The 22,206-nt window shown below is 38.7% G+C and overlaps 1 non-coding gene across 1 annotated transcript; it reads left to right on the top strand.

Annotated features, from left to right (window-relative positions):
• The first annotated feature begins 514 nt into the window (after positions 1–514).
• On the top strand, positions 515–621 carry LOC131176281 (small nucleolar RNA R71). The gene has a single exon (XR_009146404.1). It is a non-coding gene; the product is annotated as a small nucleolar RNA R71 (small nucleolar RNA).
• Positions 622–22,206: the final 21,585 nt, after the last annotated feature.

Below are 22,206 nucleotides of genomic sequence, written 5' to 3'. Positions count from 1 at the left end.
AGGTGGTAGATTCACTTGTCTCTGCTGCTGGTATCGGTTTTGCATAGGTTGATTCCCATAACTCAGATTGGGATGATCTCACCATCCTAGATTATAAGTATTGTAAAAGGGATCATACCTGTGTTGTGGTTGTCCATAATTTCCTACTGCATTAACATGTTGCATTGATTCATCCTCTTGTAATGCAGGATACATATCAGTAGCATGACCCGAACCCGAACAAATTCCACATACCTTGACAGTTTGCATTTTTCCTATAGTCAATTGCCTCACCAAAGAATTTAAATCAGAAATCTGTTTCTCAAGATTAGATGTACTTACCTCATTAACCTTCTTCGGTGCGTGATCCATTCTCATTCCAAGCTGCTGCGAGTTTACTACCATGTTAGCAATCAGCCTCCTTTCCTCTTTTGGTGTCTGATCAACCAAAGCTCCTCCACTAGCAGCATCTATCACACTACGGTCTATTGGTAGAAGTCCCTCATAGAAATATTGAATCAAATGCTGTTCACTTATTTTATGATGGGGACAGCTTGCTCACAGTTTCTTAAATCGTTCCCAATATTCATACAAGCTCTCTCCATTGTACTGTCGGATGCCACAAATTTCTTTTCTTATGTTGGCAGCACGGGAAGCAGGAAAATACTTCTCCAAGAATATCTACTTCATCCCATTCCATGAGTTGACAAATCCAGAAGGAAGGTAATACAACCAATCCTTAGCTGTGCCCTACAGTGAGAAAGGGAAAGCTCGAAGCTTGATCTGATCCTCTGAAACTCCTTAAGGTTTCATGCTGGAACACACAACATGAAATTCCTTTAGATGCTTATGTGGATCCTCACCTGCAAGATCATGAAACTTAGGCAACAAATGGATTAGTCCAGATTTCAACTCAAAAGCAACATTTAAAGCAGGGTATTGAATACACAAAGGCTGTTAGTTTAGATCAGGGGCAGCCAATTCTTTCAAAGTCCTAGCAACCATGGTTTCATTTTCAGAATTTGACTCTGAATCCGAATTCGAACTTAACTCCCTCGGAGATTAGACTCTTTCAGATGTACTCGAAATCTGCCTAGCTTGCTTAGCCAATTTTCTCTACCGTTTAGCTATTTTTTTTCTACTTCTGGATCAAAGATCAACTCACTAGATTGAGAAATTCTTGTCATAAACAAAAAGAAATCAAAGTAAAACTTAGATGCTTATGTGGATCCTCACCTGCAAGATCATGAAACTTAGGCAACAAATGGATTAGTCTAGATTTCAACTCAAAAGCAACATTTAAAGCAGGGTATTGAATACACAAAGGCCGTTAGTTTAGATCAGGGGCAGCCAATTCTTTCAAAGTCCTAGCAACCATGGTTTCGTTTTCAGAATTTGACCCTGAATCCGAATTCGAACTTAACTCCCTTGGAGATTAGACTCTTTCAGATGTACTCGAAATCTGCCTAGCTTGCTTAGCCAATTTTCTCAACCGTTTAGCTATTTTTTTCTACTTCTGGATCAAAGATCAACTCACTAGATTGAGAAATTCTTGTCATAAACAAAAAGAAATCAAAGTAAAAACAGAAAAATGCCTCAAAACCCTAGAAAACAATGGAATTTAGCCTCAAGAGGGTGGGGCCAAGGAATCCCGTGGATTATTGAACTTGATCAGAGCGTCGTTTCCTTCAAAATAGGTATGGGCTGCCCTCCAAATTCAACCAAAATTCTAAATGAACTGTAGCACCCCTATGTTCGGTAGTGTGTTCTACTGTTCCAGTGACCAGTGTTGTCCGGATAGCTAGAATGCCTAGAACTACACTTCAATATGAGTGAGGAGACATAAAATAATGAAATACAAGAAAAGAAAATACAATAAAAACAAAGGAAAAATAATAGCAAAGAAATGTAACCAAGTTAAGCGAGCCGAGAACCCTAGCGATAGGTGACTGCACCGGGAAGTCACGGCGTGGATCGTTAACTAGTCTTGGACCGCGGGGAACCTGGAAAATATTTTTAAGACTTAAATAAATGTCTATTGAAGTATAAATGCCATTAGAAATATCAAAGAAAAATTAATTAATTAGTACAAAGAAAAGTGAGAAATTGAAAAACGGATAAAACCCGGTGTTACCGAAAAATCGGGAATGCAACCCGAACAGGGGCATTGTGGTCATTTGACACTCCGAGTTGTCTTTTGACTTAAATGTTCATTAAAAATATATGATATTACACTTGGAAAATGTCATGAAAAATTAAATTAGTGGTACCTAATGTAAATAGCAAAAATGGGAAGCTTAATGTGGGAAAATGAAATCTTATATTAAACTAATATTTAATTTAAGCTTAGTGCTCCACTCACCCATCAAAGTGGACCACTAACTCATCATCTTGGGCAGAATACACATCTTCATGTTCAACCTTAGAACCAGCCGAAATTTGCTCCCAACAAACCTCCATTGCCGCATGAGTTGGAAGCTCCATGCATGTGAGATTCAAACACCTTTCTTGGCACTTTCCTTCATTAAAGATTGTCTATACACCTTGGGCAGTAAATAGGCAACAAGAAGACCAAGTTTTGGAGAGGTTTTGAAGAGTTTCCAAAGTGGTAAGTTTGTATTTTTGGTTATTGCTTCATTAAAGTTAGTAAGAATGTTATGGGTACTTGAATTATGGAGAGATTTTTGAGGTTTGATGTTTAAAGGGAGAGGTGTATTTTTGGCAGCCACGGAAACTCCTTAAGGACAGTTTATTCTTGCTTGTAAATGGTAGATTAAAGGGTTGATTATGTCTTTATATGTGTAGGAATAAATTGGGTGATGTATACTAAGTACATTGTGAATGTATACTTGAATTTGGAAGCTTGGACATTAATAGAGAGAGGTATATGAATCGGTAGCTTGAATGGTGAACCATAAAAATGTTATTTTATGTTTGGTTTATGGAATATTAATGTTGAATTGTGGTACTTGTTATGGCAGCTTGTGTATATGTATGATGGTGTGAGGTTGGACATGTAAATGAGCTAGGTTAGGTGATTGAATTGTTGTAATTTGAGCTTGAAAAATTATGTACTATATGGTGCATATTAAGTGTGATTATAAGCTGCCAAAATGACCAACAATATGTTGTGAAATGTGTTTAGGTTATGGTACAAACCAGAATTGGCATGAATGTGTAGTTTGGTAAGTGTTAAAAGTGTCCTTTGATGAGTAATAAATAAAATGCAATAGGGTAGTTTATATTATGGGCCTAGAACCTTAAGTGTGTGGCTCCAATTGGTATGAGACCAATTGGAGGTGAAACTAGGCACAAAAAGTGCCAACTTTCATGAAGGAAGCTTACCAAAATTCTGCTTGTAAGGTAACTTGAAAAATAACCAAATCCGGATTAGTGCAATTAAGGCCTGAAAATTGACCATTTGGGCAGCAGTTAGTTTTTTAGCCATAACTCACTCAAAACAGGTCCAATTGACCTGAAATTTTTACCATGAATAGTTAAGACCTATATCTACAAGTCTTATGAAGACACCAAAGCCCAGAAATGACCATAGGCAAGTCAAAAAGCTTGCACAAGTTCAGGTCCAAAAACTGGCCGAACCTAAAATGACCTAAAATGACCAATTTTGATGCATTTTGACCAGCAATAGTAAAATGACCATAACTTGGTCTAGTAAACTCAGAATGACCTGAAATTTTGCCCTGCGTGCAATAAGACATAGATCTACAAGTTTGTAGTTTTGACCGAAATCCAAAAACCGAGGGAACTAGGTCGTCCGGCTAGGTCAAACTAGTATTCCAGAATCCAGCAAATTGCAATAAAACGCAATATACATGGAAATGAATTGGGTAACATGTACCAACCCTAAAAGGCTACAAATGTGACATATTAGTAACATTAAAACCTAATTTACCTAGAATGCATCGAATTGACTAAGCAAATAATAGAATTCAGTGAATTAATTATCAAGCATTTTTGTTAGAGACAGTTTAAATGAGTACTGAAACACTTCAAATTGTGTTTCTCAGTTAGCAAAGACTCAGGGAAAGGGAAGGAAACACTGAGTCAAGGCCAGGAGATAGTTATCAGAGGTTTTTGCACAATAAACCTTATTTGAGCCTTTTGTCATTGAAAAATTGATTTAGTGTGCTTTATGTAAATTTGAAGTTAATTATGAATTGTGTAGCCATCTTGTGAATGAAATTATGACTTTGGAAATTTATTGGATTTCTCATGAATCATTTGAATAAAATGTTTGAAATTGATTTTTGATTCACACTTAGAATGACAGTATCTTATTATTCCTCCTCCATTTATGGGGTGAGATCGGTTATTTTTCCTCCCTCTCAGGTTTACCAGTTGAGGTTGTAGATCGGATGAGTACTCATTAGCTAGCTAGCCACCTCCCTCATTGATTTCGATTAGTGGGGTTGTAGATTGCTTTGTCGTGGTGTACAACGTGGCATTGATCAGAAATTTGGTGTCATGACTTAAGTTGTGTATGAATTGGCAACACTATGTTTATTAAATTATTTGACCCAAAATTTATCTGTAATGAGCATTGATAATTTATGAAATGTAATTGTGCAGCATTTAAATTGTGTTTTGGTAATGAATGATTTATGCATTGTATTTAAAATTTTTATTGTGCACCACTGAGACATTGTCTCAGCAATAGCTTTTTATTGCTATCGCAGGTAGACAGACGGACAGGGCAGCAGACTAGGCTGCTAGGGCAACACTGAGAGATCATCGGGTATATTGAGTATACCACATTTTGCATTTTATACTGTAATGTATGTTCACTGTATGTATATATTGTTCTTGGTTTTGAGCAGTTGTAAATTAAAATTGTACATTGAAGTTGTAAGATAAATTATGAGTTATTTTGACTTGTAAAATTTGTACTATATTTCTTTTATCTCATCCTTTGGAAGTATTGAAAAATTTTATTGTGAATTTGAGTTAAAAAATATATTGTGTTGTTTAACTGTTGGAATTGAGATTGAGAAATATATTTGAAGTGTTTTTTTACAGGTTTTCTGAAGAACTGTTTTATTCAAAATACAGAGGGCACTCCGCCAAAATTTTTATAGAAATTAGTAATAATTCAAATGGGTTAACTCTTTCACTTAAGTTCAAAAAAGTTTTTAACACCTATAAATAGTGCTCACCACTGTAAAAAGAAGTAAGAAAAGTTTTAAAATCCCTTGTAGTATATTTAATGGGTTATCAGTAGACGAAGTGGGTAATTCATTAGGTATACTATGGGATCATGTTATGCCTTACAGAGGGGTAGGGTGTGACATGTTTTAGTGGTATCAGAGCTAGTTTTTAAATTCTGTTTTCAGCTGTAACTTGAATATTCTTTCTTCATAGTGCAACTGCTCAATATCATTGTTTGATACATACAGTACATTACATTATAAATATGCACTAACGGGAGGAAATCTCCTTGTGTTATTTGTTCAGGAGGTCTAAGATCCTCGCATTGACTATGGAAGAGGGTGATCGTTCAGTCGATCAATCGATAGAGGCTGAGGTGCAAGGGGATGCCCCAGCCCTACACAACGTCAGTGGTTCAGCAGCACCAGCCCCCACAGTACCGCAGTTTCCTGCTCAGTTCGCTCAGCAGATGGCTGCAATGTTCTAACAAATGGCTGGTAATGTGCCTACTCAAGTCCCAATACAGACACCAGTGGTACAACCACAGTCTTCTGCTAGACAGTATGACAAATTGATGAAATATGGGGCTACAGAGTTCAAGGGGACAGTAGATCCTCTAGAGGCAGAACAGTGGTGAGAAAGGATGGATAGGGTATTCAAGAAACTGCACTGCACAGAGGAGCTCAGATTTGAATATTCAGTATATTTGCTATAGGGGGATGCTTATGACTGGTGGAAAACCATTCCCCACACCGTAGAACTGCAAAGGTCTTGACATGGAATGACTTTCTCAGGGAATTCAGACAAAAATATGTCCCTGATGCTTATGTAGACCAGAAGCTGCAAGAGTTCCTAAGTCTGAAACAGGGGAGTAGATCAGTGGCTGAATATGAAAGGGAATTTTCCCGCCTAAGCCATTATGCAGTAAGTCTACTTTCTACTAGCAGGGAGAGGTGCAAGAGGTTTGAAACCGGCTTAAAGCCCAGTATCAGATTACAAGTGGTCGGATTCAAACACACTAACTTCTCTGAACTTATTTCTCAAGCCCTAGAGTTAGAAAGAATTGAATCTGAAGCAGCTCCTGAGAAAAAGAAATCAGAGAAGACAAAGAAAGAGGGAAAATCAGTAGAACAGAGTTCCAATGGTCCTACTGGAAAGAGGAAGAACCATGGGGGACACAGCAGAGGTGGCAAAAAGTCTGGTAGGGAAAGATATTCAGGACAGAAACCTCCTCTATCTGATCAGTAGAGTACCAGAGGTTCCTACCCTCCCCGCCAATGTGAAACTTGTGGAAGATATTATGGTGGGATATGCTACAAGGCTATTGGAGCCTGTTATAACTGTGGAGGCATAGGACACTTTGCCAAGGACTGCACTAGTACTCGCAGAGTTGGACCACCTCCTACTACTGCAGAAGGGTCAGTTTAGAGCCCTGTCACCAGAAGTTCACAACCACCCAGCAGAGGTAGAGGCAGGGGTAGAGGTAGCCCAGCAGGCAGTTAAGACACAGTGAAACAATCAGAGCAAGACAGTGCTCCAGTCAGAATCTATGCAATGAGACAGAGAGAAGAGGCCGCGACATCTGATGTTGTGGCTGGTACCTTCTCAACTTTTAATCAAGATGTGTTTGTGTTATTTGATCCGGGTTCTACCCATTCTTATGTGAGTGCTAGTATCATTGATTGCATTGTTGTTCCATGTATAAAAATGGACTTTTAGGTGCTAGTAACAAGTCTGCTAGGATAGGAGGTCAGGGTTAATAGAATGTATAGAGATTGTCCTTTAGTGATCCAATGACACACTTTTCTGTCTGATTTCATTAAAATGCCCTTCACAGATTATGATATCATCTTGGGCATGGATTGGTTAGCCAGGCATCATGCCATGATTGACTGTAGGCTGAAGATAGTCACTTTTGGTCTCCCTCAGTACAGTGATATGGTAATACATGGGGAGAGGCAGCTATTGCCATCAAACATCATTTCGGCTGCACTAGCCAGAAAAATGATCAGAAAGGGATGTGAAGCATACTTGGCACATGTGGTAGACAACCAAGTGGGGAGTCCAGCATTAAGGGGCATCCCTACAGTATATGACTTTCTAGACGTGTTTCCTGATGAATTGCCAGGATTACCTCCGGAAAGAGAAGTGCAGTTTGAAATTAAAGTTATGCTTGGTGTGGATCCAATCTCCATAACACCATACAAAATGGCACCAGCAGAGCTGAAGGAGTTGAAGATATAGTTGCAAGAACTACTTGAAAAGGGCTTTATCCGCCCTAGTATGTCACCTTAGGGAGCGCCAGTATTGTTTGTTAAGAAGAAGGATGGATCTTCGCTTATGTATTAACTACCGGCAGTTGAATAAGGTGACAATAAAGAACAGATATCCATTGCCTCGCATTGATGATCTGTTTGATCAGTTGAAGGGTGCAACTGTATTCTCCAAAATTGATTTGCGATCTGGTTATTATCAGTTGAAGGTGCAAGAGCAGAGTATTCCAAAAACTACTTTCAGAACTTGGTATGGCCACTATGAGTTTCTAGTAATGCCATTCGAGTTAACAAATGCTCCAGCTGCTTTTATGGATCTGATGAACACTAACTTCAGACCATATCTCGACCAATTTGTGGTGGTGTTTATTGATGACATTTTAATATATTCGAGGAATGCAGAGGAGCATGATAGACATCTGCGAATTGTACTGCAGACTTTAAGGGAGAAACAGCTATACGCCAAATTGTCGAAATGTGAATTTTGGCTGAAAGAAATCTCCTTTTTGGGACATGTTGTGTCAGCTGAAGGGATCAAGGTAGATTCCAGCAAGGTAGAAGCTATCCTTAATTGGAAACCGCCTAGGAATATCACAGAAATTCGCAGTTTTCTGGGTTTAGCTGGATATTAACGCCGGTTTGTGAAAGGGTTTTCTATGTTATCTTCTCCACTGACCAAGCTGCTTCGTAAAGATATAAAATTTCAGCGGACTGATAAATGCTAGCAAAGTTTTGATGAGTTGAAGAGGTGTTTGACTGAAGCTCCAGTCCTCACTTTACCTACTCCGGGTAAAGAATGCATAGTTTATAGTGATGCTTCTCACAATGGGTTAGGCTATGTATTGATGCAAGATTGGAATGTCATTGCTTATGCATCACGCCAGCTGAAACTGCATGAGAGAAACTACCCAACGCATGATTTGGCGCTAGCAACTATTGTTTTTGCTCTGAATGTCACACCCTACCCCTCTGTAAGGCATAATATGATCCTGTAGTATACCTAATGAATTGCTAACTCCGTCTACTGATAACCCATTAAATACACTACAAGGGATTTTAAAAAACTTTTCTTACTTCTTTTACAGTGGTGAGCACTATTTACAGGTGTTAAAGACTTTGGTGAACTGAAGTGAAATAACTGACTCATTTGATTTATTTGGAATTTCTGTAAAAATTTTGGCAGAGTGCCATCTGTATTTTGGATAAAACAGTTCTTGTAAAAACTCAAAAAGCACTTCAATATATTTCCGAATCTCAACTCTAACATTTTCTCAACACAACAGGTTTCTCAACTCAAATCCATAGTAATTTTGCAAAGACTGAGATAAAGGAAATATAATACAATTTTTACAAGCCAAAACAACTCATAATTATTTTACAACTTCAGTGTACAATTTGAATTTACAACTGCTCAAACCAAAACAATATGTACATACAGTGGTCATACATTACAGTACAAAATGCAAAATGTTGGTATACTCATTATACCCGGTAGTCTCTCGCTGGAGGTACTAGCAGCCTAGTCTGCTGCCCTGTCTGTCATCTACTGCGGCAATAATAAAAGCTATCATTTGAGACAATGTCTCAGTGGTGCACAACATTAACCAAATACAATTTAAATCACAATTCATAAGTCATGTAAATAGTGGATACTTAAAACCATAGTTAAATTCAAGACAATAATGTCATAAGGAATTTAACACAATATTATAATAAATCTCAGTAATCAAAACATAGTTAAATTCAAAAGACAGTGAATGTCAATAAGAATTTAAACTCATTTCACAATCTTACAATATGCATCAATAAATCACACACAGCTTTAATCATGTTCTCAAGTTCAATTCATCCCAAAACCCGATGGCTAATGAGGTATTCAATTCATCCCAAAAGTCAATGACTAATGAGGAATGACATAGCTAGCTAGCAAAAATTTGAGTACTCATTCTATTCGTCCTCAACAGGCACACACCTCAACACTTGACGGAGGGAATTCAATTCATCCCACTAGACAAGCTAGCGAGGAATACAATCAATATACATGATAGCTGTGGTTTCAAACCATTTCCAATGCTTTTCAATCAATAAGTATCCATCAATATCATTCAAACAATTTCTCACAATTTCAAACCATTTACAATGCTTTTCAAGCAATAAATATCCATTCAAACACATTTCCACAATTTAAAACAATAATGTACAAATAGTCATAATTCATTTCAATGGAAAAATTCAAAAGAAATAGTTGTTGTGCACAAACCTCTGATGACTGTCTCCTGGTCTGGACTCAGTGTTTCTTTCCCTTTTCCTGAGTCTTTGGTAACTGAGAAACACAATTTGAAGTGTTTCAGTGCTAAATTAAATTGTCTCTATCGATAATGTTCGATAAACAATTCACTGAATACCTTTATTTGCTTAATCAACCCATATATCGACCCTCGAGGTTTTCTAGGTAAATTAGGTCTTAACATTATTAATATGTCATATTCGATAGTATTTTAGGGTTGGTACGTTTTACCAAACTCATTTCCTTGTTTAGTGCATTTTAATGCAACTTGCTGGATTCCGGGATACTAGTTTGACCTAGTCGGACGACCTAGTTCCCTCGGTTTTCGGGTTTCGGTCAAAACTACAAACTTGTAGATCTATGTCTTATGGAACGCGGGGCAAAATGTTAGGTCATTCCGAGTTAAGTAGACCAAGTTATGGTCATTATACTATTGCTGGTCAAATGGCATCAAATTAGGTCAATTTTAGGTCAATTTGGTCAACTTTGGTTCGGCCAGTTTTTGGACCCGAACTTGTGCAAGCTGTTTGACTTGCTTCTGGTCATTTCTGGGCTTTGGTGTCTTCATAAGACTTGTAGGCATGGGTCTTAACTATTCATGGTTAAAATTTCAGGTCAATTGGACCTGTTTTGAGTGAGTTATGGCCTAAACACTCACTGCTGCCCAATTGGTCAATTTTCAGGTCTCAATTGCACCAAATCCGAATTGGTCATTTTCTTATGTCACCTTGCAAGCAGAATTTTGGTATGCTTTCTCAATGAAAGTTGGCACATTTTGTGCCTAGTTTCACCTTCAATTGGTCTCATACCAATTGAGGTTACACATTTAAAGTTATTGACTAAATTGCATACTGCCTTTAATTACTTTGCTTATACATGTATCCATTACACATTTAATTGCTATATGTCCACTCCCCTTACAATTTCTGTTTTGGTACATTACCAAAAACCATATTCCACTTCACTTAAATGTCACTTTGGGCAGATTGCAATTATCCTCAATACACCAATTAAAACTCACATTTACAAGTTCTAAGTACAATCACATATACACCTAAACATTACAAATTTTTACATACACTTACACAATCAATCTATACACATATCCATCAATTCTCAAGGTCAATATTCTGCCAATACCTTCATGAACATATACATTTATCCAAGAATCTCAAGGCTGCCGAAAACTTCCTCAACACCAAAGTATCCTACAATTCATCAATTCCATCCAAGTGCAAAAATCACCATATACATATGGAATAATTTACTAGGATATTAAATCACCATAACCAACATAATTTCTCATCAAATATATGTACACATATTTCATCAAATACATAACTCCATGGCTGTCCAAAATGAACATCTCAATAACTCTTCAAACCTAAAAACTTTCTTCACAAAACCAACACCCATAACATGTACACAAAGTTTAACAAAGCAATCTTCAAAAATGTAAACTTACCTTATGGTTGGAACTTGCCAAACCTTGATTAAACTTCTTAACTTTGGTATCAAGCTCTTCCTTATGATGTGTAGACAAACTTTCATGAAGGAACCTAAGTGTTTAGAAGTGAAGTGAGGGGTTAGATGAAGCTTGAATGAAACGACAATGGTGGATTCCTCTCATCCTTCAATTCGGCTAGGTTAATGAAATGAAGAAGATGAAGTTTCTGCTGGGTATAGTGGACTTACATCAGCACATTTTATTGTTTAATTAAATCATTAGTGGCCCATTCACACATTTAATCATTTAATAAGCTTAATTCTCACTTATTCCACATTAAGCCCTTAATTCTTGCTATTTACTTTAGGTACCACCAAATTAATTTTTCATTTCATTTTCTAAGTGTAATATTATTTATTTTTAATGGAAATTTAGGTCAAAAGAAAATTTGGGATGTCGATTGACCATAATGCCCCTGTTCGGGTTGCATTCCCGATTTTTCGGTGACACCGGGTTTTGTCTGTTTTTCGATTTCTCACTTTTCTTTGTACTAATTATTTAATTTTTCTTTGATCTTTCTAATGATATTTATTCTTCAATAAGGGTCTATTTAAGTCCTAAAAATGTTTTCCAGGGTTTCCCCGCGGTCCAGGGCTAGTCAACGGTCCACGCCGTGACTTCCCGGTGCGGTCACCCATCGCTAGGGTTCCCGGCTCGCTTAACTTGGTTACATTTCTTTGCTATTATTTTTCCTTTGTTTTTCTTGTATTTTTTTTTCTTGTATTTCATTATTTTATGTCTCTTCACTCATATTGAAGTGTGGTTCTAGGCATCCTAGCTGTCCGGACAACACTGGTCACCGGAGCAGTAGAACGCACTACTGAACTTAGAGGTGTTACAATTCTCCCCCCCTTAAATAAATTTCGTCTCGAAATTTTACCTAGCATTAGTCTCTGAACAGCTGTGGGTGCTGTCTCCTCATATCCTCTTCACGTTCCCAAGTAGCTTCCTGGCCTGAATGATTATTCCACAGCACTTTAACCAGGTGTATCTGTTTATTCCTCAGCTGCTTGACCTCATAAGCCAGAATTTCTATGGGTTCTTCCTCATATGAGAGGTCTGGATTTACTTCAATCTCTTCAACTGATAGTACATGAGATGGGTCTGATCTGTACCTCCTTAACATGGACACATGGAAGACACTATGTATCCTTGCTAGCTCTGGAGGTAATGCCAACTGGTATGCCAAAGGACCCACTCTTTCCAGAACCTCATATGGTCCGATGAAACGAGGACTCGTTTTCCCCTTTCTGCCAAATCTCATAATCCTCTTCCAAGGAGAAACTTTGAGGAATACCTTATCACCCACTGCATACTCAATATCTCTTCTTTTCAGATCAACATAGGACTTCTGACGGTCTGATGCAGCCTTGAGTCTATCTCTAATCAATCTAATCTTTTCCTCTGTCTGCTGGACAATTTCTGGCCCAATCATCTTCCTTTCACCTACTTCATCCCAACATAAAGGAGTTCTGCACTTTCTGCCATACAAAGCTTCATATGGAGGCATCCCAATGCTTGATTGGTAGCTGTTGTTATAAGCAAACTCAATCAAAGGCAAGTGTGTATCCTAACTACCTTCAAGTTCAATCACACAAGCCCGTAGCATATCCTCCAATATCTGAATAACCCTCTCAGACTGGCCATCTGTCTGTGGGTGGAATGCTGTGCTGAAGTTCAATCTAGTTCCTAGGGCTCTCTGAAGACTACCCCAGAATCTAGAAGTGAACCTAGGATCTCTGTCAGACACAATTGATACTGGCACTCCATGCAATTTTACAATCTCATATACGTACAATCTGGCCAATCTTTCCATGCTATAATCCATCCGAACTGGCAAAAAGTGAGCAGACTTGGTCAATCTGTCAACTATAACCCATACTGCATCATGACTACTCTGTGTCCTTGGAAGTCCTGTAACAAAATCCATAGTTATTCCTTCCCATTTCCACTCTGGTACTGAGATGTTCTGCCTTTACTTGCTGACAAGTTAGGCATTTGGAAACAAATTCAGCTATGTCTCTCTTCATACCCATCCACCAGTAATGCTCCTTCAGCCCTCTGTACATTTTAGTTCCACCAGGGTGCATAGTAAATGGAGACTCATGTGCTTCCTTCATAATGATTTGTCTCAATTCCACATCACTAGGAACGCACATTCTACCCTGATGTAGCAATAAACCATCATCTCTCACAGAGAATTTAGGTTTCTTGCCCTGCTGGACTTTTTTCAGTAGCTTCTGATATTTTTCATCACTGAGCGACCATTACGATCCGATCAACACTGGCTGTACATGCCATGCAATTACTGTCTGTCCCTGATCATCAATCTCTAAACTGGCATGATGTGCTTTCAATTCATATACCATGGACAAAGGAGAAACTCTGAGACTTGCCATAGTCTTGCGACTTAAGGCGTCAGCCACCACATTTGCTTTCCCTAGCTGATAGTCTATTAAGCAATCATAGTCTTTAATGAGTTCTAACTATCTCCTCTGCCTCAAATTCAATTCCTCCTGGGTGCCTAAATACTTCAAGCTCTTGTGATATGTGTAAATGTAGCATTTCTCCCCATACAAATAGTGTCTCCAGATCTTCAGAGCAAAAACAATAGCTGCTAACTCCAGATCATGTGTTGGGTAGTTCCTCTCATGCTGTTTCAGCTGGCGTGATGCATAAGCAATGACATTCCGATCTTGCATCAGTACACAGCCTAGCCCATTGTGAGAAGCATCACTATAAACCGTGTATTCTTTACCCGGAGTAGGTAAAGTGAGAACTGGAGCTTCAGTTAAACACCTCTTCAACTCATCAAAACTTTGCTGGTGCCATTCTGTATGGCCTTATGGAGATTGGATCCACACCAGGCATAACATTAATTTCAAACTGCACTTCTCTTTCCGGAGGTAATCCTGGCAATTCATCAGGAAACACATCTGGAAAGTCATGTACTGTAGGGATGTCCTTCAATGTTGGACTCCCCACTTGGGTGTCTACCACATGTGCCAAGTATGCCTCACACCCCTTTCTAATCATTTTTCTGGCTAGTGCAGCCGAAATGAGGTTTGATGGCAATAACTGCCTCTCCCCATGTATTACCACATCACTGTACTGAGGAAGGCCAAAAGTAACTGTCTTCAGCCTACAGTCAATCATAGCATGATGCCTAGCTAACCAATCCATGCCCAAGATGATATCATAATCTCTGAAGGGCATTTCAATGAAATCAGACAGGAAAGTGTGTCCTTGGATCACCAAAGGACAATCTCTATACATTCTATTAACCACGACCTCTGTCCCTAAAGGACTTGTTACTAGCACCTCAAAGTCCATTTTTGTACATGGAACAGCAATGCAATCAATGATGCTAGCACTCACATAAGAATGGGTAGAGCCCGGATCAAATAACACAAACACATTTTGGTTAAAAGTTGAGAAGGTACTAGCCACAACATCAGATGTCTCGGCCTCTTCCCTCTGCCTCATTGCATAGACTCTGACTGGAGCACTATCTTGCTCTGAATGCTTCACTGTGCCTTGGCTGTTTGGGTTACCTCTACCCCTGCCTCTACCTCTGCTAGGTGGTTGTGAACTTCTGGTGACAGGGCTCTGAACTGACCCTTCTGTAGTAGTAGGAGGTGGTCCAACTCTGCGACTACTGGTGCAGTCCTTGGCAAAGTGTCCTGTGCCTCCACAGTTATAACAGGCTCCAATAGCCTTATAGCATATCCCACCATGATTTCTTCCACAAGTTTCACATTGGCGGGGAGGGTAGGAACTTCTGGAACTCTGCTGACCAGATAGGGGAGGTCTCTGTCCTGAATATCTTCCCCTACCAGACTTCTTGCCACCTCTGCCATGTCCCCCATGGTTCTTCCTCTTTCAAGATAACCACCGGAACTCATTTCTCGACTTTCCCTCTTTATCCGTCTTCTCTGATTTCTTTTTCTCAAGAGCAGTCTCAAACTCAATTCTTTCCAACTCTAGGGCTTGAGAAACAAGTTCAAAGAAGTTAGTGTGTTTGAAGCCGATCACTTGTACTCTGATACTGGGCTTCAAGCCAGTTTCAAACCTCTTGCATCTCTCCCTGCTGGTAGAGAGTAGACTCACTGCATAATGGCTAAGGCGAGAAAATTCTCTTTCATACTCAGCCACTGATCTGTTCCCCTGTTTCAAACTTAAGAACTCTTGCAGCTTCTGGTCTACATAAGCATCAGGGACATATTTCTGCCTGAATTCCCTGAGAAAGTCATTCCATGTTAGCACTGCAGGTTCTACCAGACTGTGGGAAATGGTTTTTCACCAATCATAAGCATCCCCCTGTAACAAAGACACTGAGTATTCAAATCTGAGCTCCTCTGTGCAATGCAGTTTCTTAAATACCCTATCCATCCTCTCTAACTCTTTGCTCACTTCTAGAGGATCTCTGTCCCCTTGAACTCAGAGCCCCATATTTCATCAATTTATCATCTTGCTGGTAGGAGGCGTGGTTGTACCACTGGTGTCTGTATTGGGACTTGAGTAGGTACATTACCAGCCATTTGTTGAAACATTGCAGCCATTTGCTGAGCGAACTGAGCAGGAAACTGCGGTACTGCAGGGGATGGTGCTGCTGAACCACTAACATTATGTAGGCCTAGGGCATCCCCTTGCACCTCAGCCTCAATAGATTGATCGACTGAACGATCACCCTCTTCCATAGTCAATGCGAGGATTTTAGATCTCCTGAACAAATAACACAAGGAGATTTCCTCCCGTTAGTGCATATTTATAATGTAATGTACTGTATGTATCAAACAATGATATTGAGCAGTTGTACTATGAAGAAAGAACATTCAAATAACAGATGAAAACAGAATTTAAAAACTTTGCTCTGATACCACCAAAACATGTCACACCCTACCCCTCTGTAAGGCATAACATGATCCCGTTGTATACCTAATGAATTACCAACTCCGTCTACTGATAACCCATTAAATACACTACAAGGGATTTTAAAAAACTTTTCTTACTTCTTTTACAGTGGTGAGCACTATTTACAGGTGTTAAAGACTTTGGTGAACTGAAGTGAAATAACTGACTCATTTGATTTATTTGGAATTTCTGTAAAAATTTTGGCAGAGTGCCATCTGTATTTTGGATAAAACAGTTCTTCAGAAAACCTGTAAAAAGCACTTCAATATATTTCCAAATCTCAACTCCAACATTTTCTCAACACAACAGGTTTCTCAACTCAAATCCATAGTAATTTTGCAAAGACTGAGATAAAGGAAATATAATACAATTTTTACAAGCCAAAACAACTCATAATTATTTTACAACTTCAGTGTACAATTTGAATTTACAGCTGCTCAAACCAAAACAATATGTACATACAGTGGTCATACATTACAGTACAAAATGCAAAATGTTGGTATACTCATTATACCCGGTAGTCTCTCGCTGGAGGTACTAGCAGCCTAGTCTGCTGCCCTGTCTGTTTGTCTACCTGCGACAGCAATAAAAAGCTATCGCTGAGACAATGTCTCAGTGGTGCACAACATTAACCAAATACAATTTAAATCACAATTCATAAGTCATGTAAATAGTGGATACTTAAAACCATAGTTAAATTCAAGACAATAATGTCATAAGGAATTTAACACAATATTATAATAAATCTCAGTAATCAAAACATAGTTAAATTCAAAAGACAGTGAATGTCAATAAGAATTTAAACTCATTTCACAATCTTACAATATGCATCAATAAATCACACACAGCTTTAATCATGTTCTCAAATTCAATTCATCCCAAAAGCCGATGGCTAATGAGGTATTCAATTCATCCCAAAAGTCAATGACTAATGAGGAATGACATAGCTAGCTAGCAAAAATATGAGTACTCATTCTATTCGTCCTCAACAGGCACACACCTCAACACTTCAGCCAGAGAGGGAATTCAATTCATCCCACTAGCGAGAAATACAATCAATGTACATGATAGCTGTGGTTTCAAACCATTTCCAATGTTTTTCAATCAATAAGTATCCATCAATATCATTCAAACAATTTCTCACAATTTCAAACCATTTACAATGCTTTTCAAGCAATAAATATCCATTCAAACACATTTCCACAATTTAAAACAATAATGTACAAATAGTCATAATTCATTTCAATGGAAAAATTCAAAAGAAATAGTTGTTGTGCACAAACCTCTGATGACTGTCTCCTGGTCTGGACTCAGTGTTTCTTTCCCTTTTCCTGAGTCTTTGGTAACTGAGAAACACAATTTGAAGTGTTTCAGTGCTAAATTAAATTGTCTCTATCGATAATGTTCGATAAACAATTCACTGAATACCTTTATTTGCTTAATCAACCCATATATCGACCCTCGAGGTTTTCTAGGTAAATTAGGTCTTAACATTATTAATATGTCATATTCGATAGTATTTTAGGATTGGTACGTTTTACCAAACTCATTTCCTTGTTTAGTGCATTTTAATGCAACTTGCTGGATTCCGGGATACTAGTTTGACCTAGTCGGACGACCTAGTTCCCTCGGTTTTCGGGTTTCGGTCAAAACTACAAACTTGTAGATCTATGTCTTATGGAACGCGGGGCAAAATGTTAGGTCATTCCGAGTTAAGTAGACCAAGTTATGGTCATTATACTATTGCTGGTCAAATGGCATCAAATTAGGTCAATTTTAGGTCAATTTGGTCAACTTTGGTTCGGCCAGTTTTTGGACCCGAATTTGTGCAAGCTGTTTGACTTGCTTCTGGTCATTTCTGGGCTTTGGTGTCTTCATAAGACTTGTAGGCATGGGTCTTAACTATTCATGGTTAAAATTTCAGGTCAATTGGACCTGTTTTGAGTGAGTTATGGCCTAAACACTCACTGCTGCCCAATTGGTCAATTTTCAGGTCTCAATTGCACCAAATCCGAATTGGTCATTTTCTTATGTCACCTTGCAAGCAGAATTTTGGTATGCTTTCTCAATGAAAGTTGGCACATTTTGTGCCTAGTTTCACCTTCAATTGGTCTCATACCAATTGAGGTTACATATTTAAAGTTATTGACTAAATTGCATACTGCCTTTAATTACTTTGCTTATACATGTATCCATTACACATTTAATTGCTATATGTCCACTCCCCTTACAATTTCTGTTTTGGTACATTACCAAAAACCATATTCCACTTCACTTAAATGTCACTTTGGGCAGATTGCAATTATCCTCAATACACCAATTAAAACTCACATTTACAAGTTCTAAGTACAATCACATATACACCTAAACATTACAAATTTTTACATACACTTACACAATCAATCTATACACATATCCATCAATTCTCAAGGTCAATATTCTGCCAATACCTTCATGAACATATACATTTATCCAAGAATCTCAAGGCTGCCAAAAACTTCCTCAACACCAAAGTATCCTACAATTCATCAATTTCCATCCAAGTGCAAAAATCACCATATACATATGGAATAATTTACTAGGATATTAAATCACCATAACCAACATAATTTCTCATCAAATATATGTACAAATATTTCATCAAATACATAACTCCATGGCTGTCCAAAATGAACATCTCAATAACTGTTCAAACCTAAAAACTTTCTTCACAAAACCAACACCTATAACATGTACACAAAGTTTAACAAAGCAATCTTCAAAAATGTAAACTTACCTTATGGTTGGAACTTGCCAAACCTTGATTAAACTTCTTAAATTTGGTATCAAGCTCTTCCTTATAATGTGTAGACAAACTTTCATGAAGGAACCTAAGTGTTTAGAAGTGAAGTGAGGGGTTAGATGAAGCTTGAATGAAACGGCAATGGTGGATTCCTCTCATCCTTCAATTCGGCTAGGTTAATGAAATGAAGAAGATGAAGTTTCTACTGGGTATAGTGGACTTACATCAGCACATTTTATTGTTTAATTAAATCATTAGTGGCCCACTCACACATTTAATCATTTAATAAGCTTAATTCTCACTTATTCCACATTAAGCCCTTAATTCTTGCTATTTACTTTAGGTACCACCAAATTAATTTTTCATTTCATTTTCTAAGTGTAATATTATTTATTTTTAATGGACATTTAGGTCAAAAGACAATTCGGGATGTCGATTGACCATAATGCCCCTGTTCGGGTTACATTCCCGATTTTTCGGTAACACCGAGTTTTGTCTGTTTTTTGATTTCTCACTTTTCTTTATAGTAATTATTTAATTTTTCTTTGATCTTTCTAATGATATTTATTCTTTAATAAGGGTCTATTTAAGTCCTAAAAATGTTTTCCAGGGTTTCCCCGCGGTCCAGGGCTAGTCAACGGTCCACGCCGTGACTTCCCGGTGCGGTCACCTATCGCTAGGGTTCCCGGCTCGCTTAACTTGGTTACATTTCTTTGCTATTATTTTTCCTTTGTTTTTCTTGTATTTTCTTTTCTTGTATTTCATTATTTTATGTCTCCTCACTCATATTGAAGTGTGGTTCTAGGCATCCTAGCTGTCCGGACATACTGGTCACCGGAGCAGTAGAATGCACTACTGAACTTAGGGGTGTTACACTGAAGATCTGGAGACACTATTTGTATGCGGAGAAATGCTACATTTACACAGATCACAAGAGCTTGAAGTACTTAGGCACCCAGATGGAATTGAATTTGAGGCAGAGGAGATGGTTAGAACTGATTAAAGACTATGATTACTTAATAGACTATCAGCCAGGGAAAGCAAATGTGGTGGCTGACGCCTAAAGTCGCAAGACTATGGCAAGTCTCAGAGTTTCTCTTTTGTCCATGGTATATGAATTGAAAGCACAGCATGCCAGTTTAGAGATTGATGATGAGGGACAGACAGTAGTTGCATGGCATATACAGCCAGTGTTGATTGATCAGATCAGAATGGCTGCTCAGAGTGATGATAAATATCAGAAGCTACTTAAAGAAGTCCAGCAGGGCAAGAAACCTGAATTTTCTGTGAAAGATGATGGTTTATTGTTACATTAGGGCAGAATGTGCATTCCTAATGATGTTGAATTGAGACAGATCATTATGAAGGAAGCACATGAGTCTCCTTTTGCTATGCACCCTGGTGGAACTAAAATGTACAGAGGGCTGAAAGAGCTTTACTGGTGGATGGGTATGAAGAGGGATATAGCTGAATTTGTTTCCAAATGCCTAACTTGTCAACAAGTAAAGGCAGAACATCAAGTTCCAGCTGGTTTGTTACATCCATTGCCAGTACCAGAGTGGAAATGGGAACGAATAACTATGGATTTTTTTACGGGACTTCCGAGGACACAGAATAGTCATGATGCAGTATGGGTTATAGTTGACAGACTGACTAAGTCTGCTCACTTTTTGCCAGTTCGGATGGACTATAGGGCCAGATTGTATATATATGAGATTGTAAAACTGCATGGAGTGCTAGTATCGATTATATCTGACAGAGATCCTAGGTTCACTTCTAGATTCTGGGGTAGTCTTCAGAAAGCCCTAGGAACTAGATTGAACTTTAGCACAGCATTCCACCCACAGACAGATGGCCAGTCTGAAAGGGTAATTTAGATATTGGAGGATATGCTACGGGCTTGTGTGATTGAGTTTGAAGGTAGTTGGTGTAACACCGTAGGCAAATCCCACATCGACAAAACACGGGAGAGATGCTGGGTTTATAAGATGGAGGTTCCTAACCCCTATTGACTCGTTTTAAAATCGTGAGGGCTTCAGCCCAGAGCGGACAATATCACTAGTGGGCCGGGCCATTACATTTGTGGTGTCAGAGCCTCTCCGCGTGCAACCTTGGACGATGGTGGGGCAAACCTCAGCGAGGACGTTGAGTCCCATAAGGGGGTGGATTGTAACACCCTAAGCAAATCCCACATCGACAAAACACGGGAGAGATGTTGGGTATATAAGATGGAGGTTCCTAACCCCTATTGACGCGTTTTAAAACCGTGAGGGCTTCAGCCCAGAGCGGACAATATCACTAGTGGGCCGGGCCATTACAGTTGGGATACACCCTTGCCTTTGATTGAGTTTGCTTATAACAACAGCTACCAATCAAGCATTAGGATGCCTCCATATGAAGCTTTGTATGGCAGAAAGTGCAAAACTCCCCTATGTTGGGATGAAGTAGTTGAAAGGAAGATGATTGGGCCAGAAATTGTTCAGTAGACAGAGGAAAAGATCAGATTGATCAGAGATAGACTCAAGACTGCATCAGACCGTCAGAAGTCCTATATTGATAAGAGATATTGAATATGCAGTGGGTGATAAGGTATTCCTCAAAGTTTCTCCTTGGAAGAGGATTATGAGATTTGGCAGAAAGGGGAAACTGAGTCCTTGTTTCATCGGACCATATGAGGTTCTAGAAAGAGTGGGTCCTTTGGCATATCGGTTGGCATTACCTCCGGAGTTAGCAAGGATACACAGTGTCTTCCATGTGTCCATGTTAAGGAGGTACAAATCAGACCCATCTCATATACTATCAGTTGAAGAAATTGAGGTAAATCCAGACCTCTCATATGAGGAAGAACCCATAGAAATTCTGGCTTGTGAGGTGAAGTAGCTGAGGAACAAACAGATACACCTTGTTAAAGTACTATGAAACCATCATTCAGGCCAGGAAGCTACTTGGGAACGTGAAGAGGATATGAGGAGATAGCACCCACAGCTATTCAGAGACTAATGCCAGGTAAAATTTCGAGACAAAAATTATATTAAGGGGGGGAGAATTGTAACACCCCTATGTTCGGTAATGCGTTCTACTGTTCCAGTGACCAGTGTTGTCCGGATAGCTAGAATGCCTAGAACTGCACTTTGATATGAGTGAGGAGACATAAAATAATGAAATATAAGAAAAGAAAATACAAGAAAAACAAAGGAAAAATAATAGCAAAGAAATGTAACCAAGTTAAGCGAGCCGAGAACCCTAGCGATGGGTGACCGCACCGGGAAGTCACGGCATAGACCGTTGACTAGCCCTG

This window comes from Hevea brasiliensis, chromosome 18, assembly GCF_030052815.1.
Source record: "Hevea brasiliensis isolate MT/VB/25A 57/8 chromosome 18, ASM3005281v1, whole genome shotgun sequence".
In the NCBI taxonomy this organism is placed as follows: Eukaryota; Viridiplantae; Streptophyta; class Magnoliopsida; order Malpighiales; family Euphorbiaceae; genus Hevea; species Hevea brasiliensis.
Note: the sequence above shows the minus strand (reverse complement) of the source record. Positions and strands in the feature narration are given on the sequence as shown.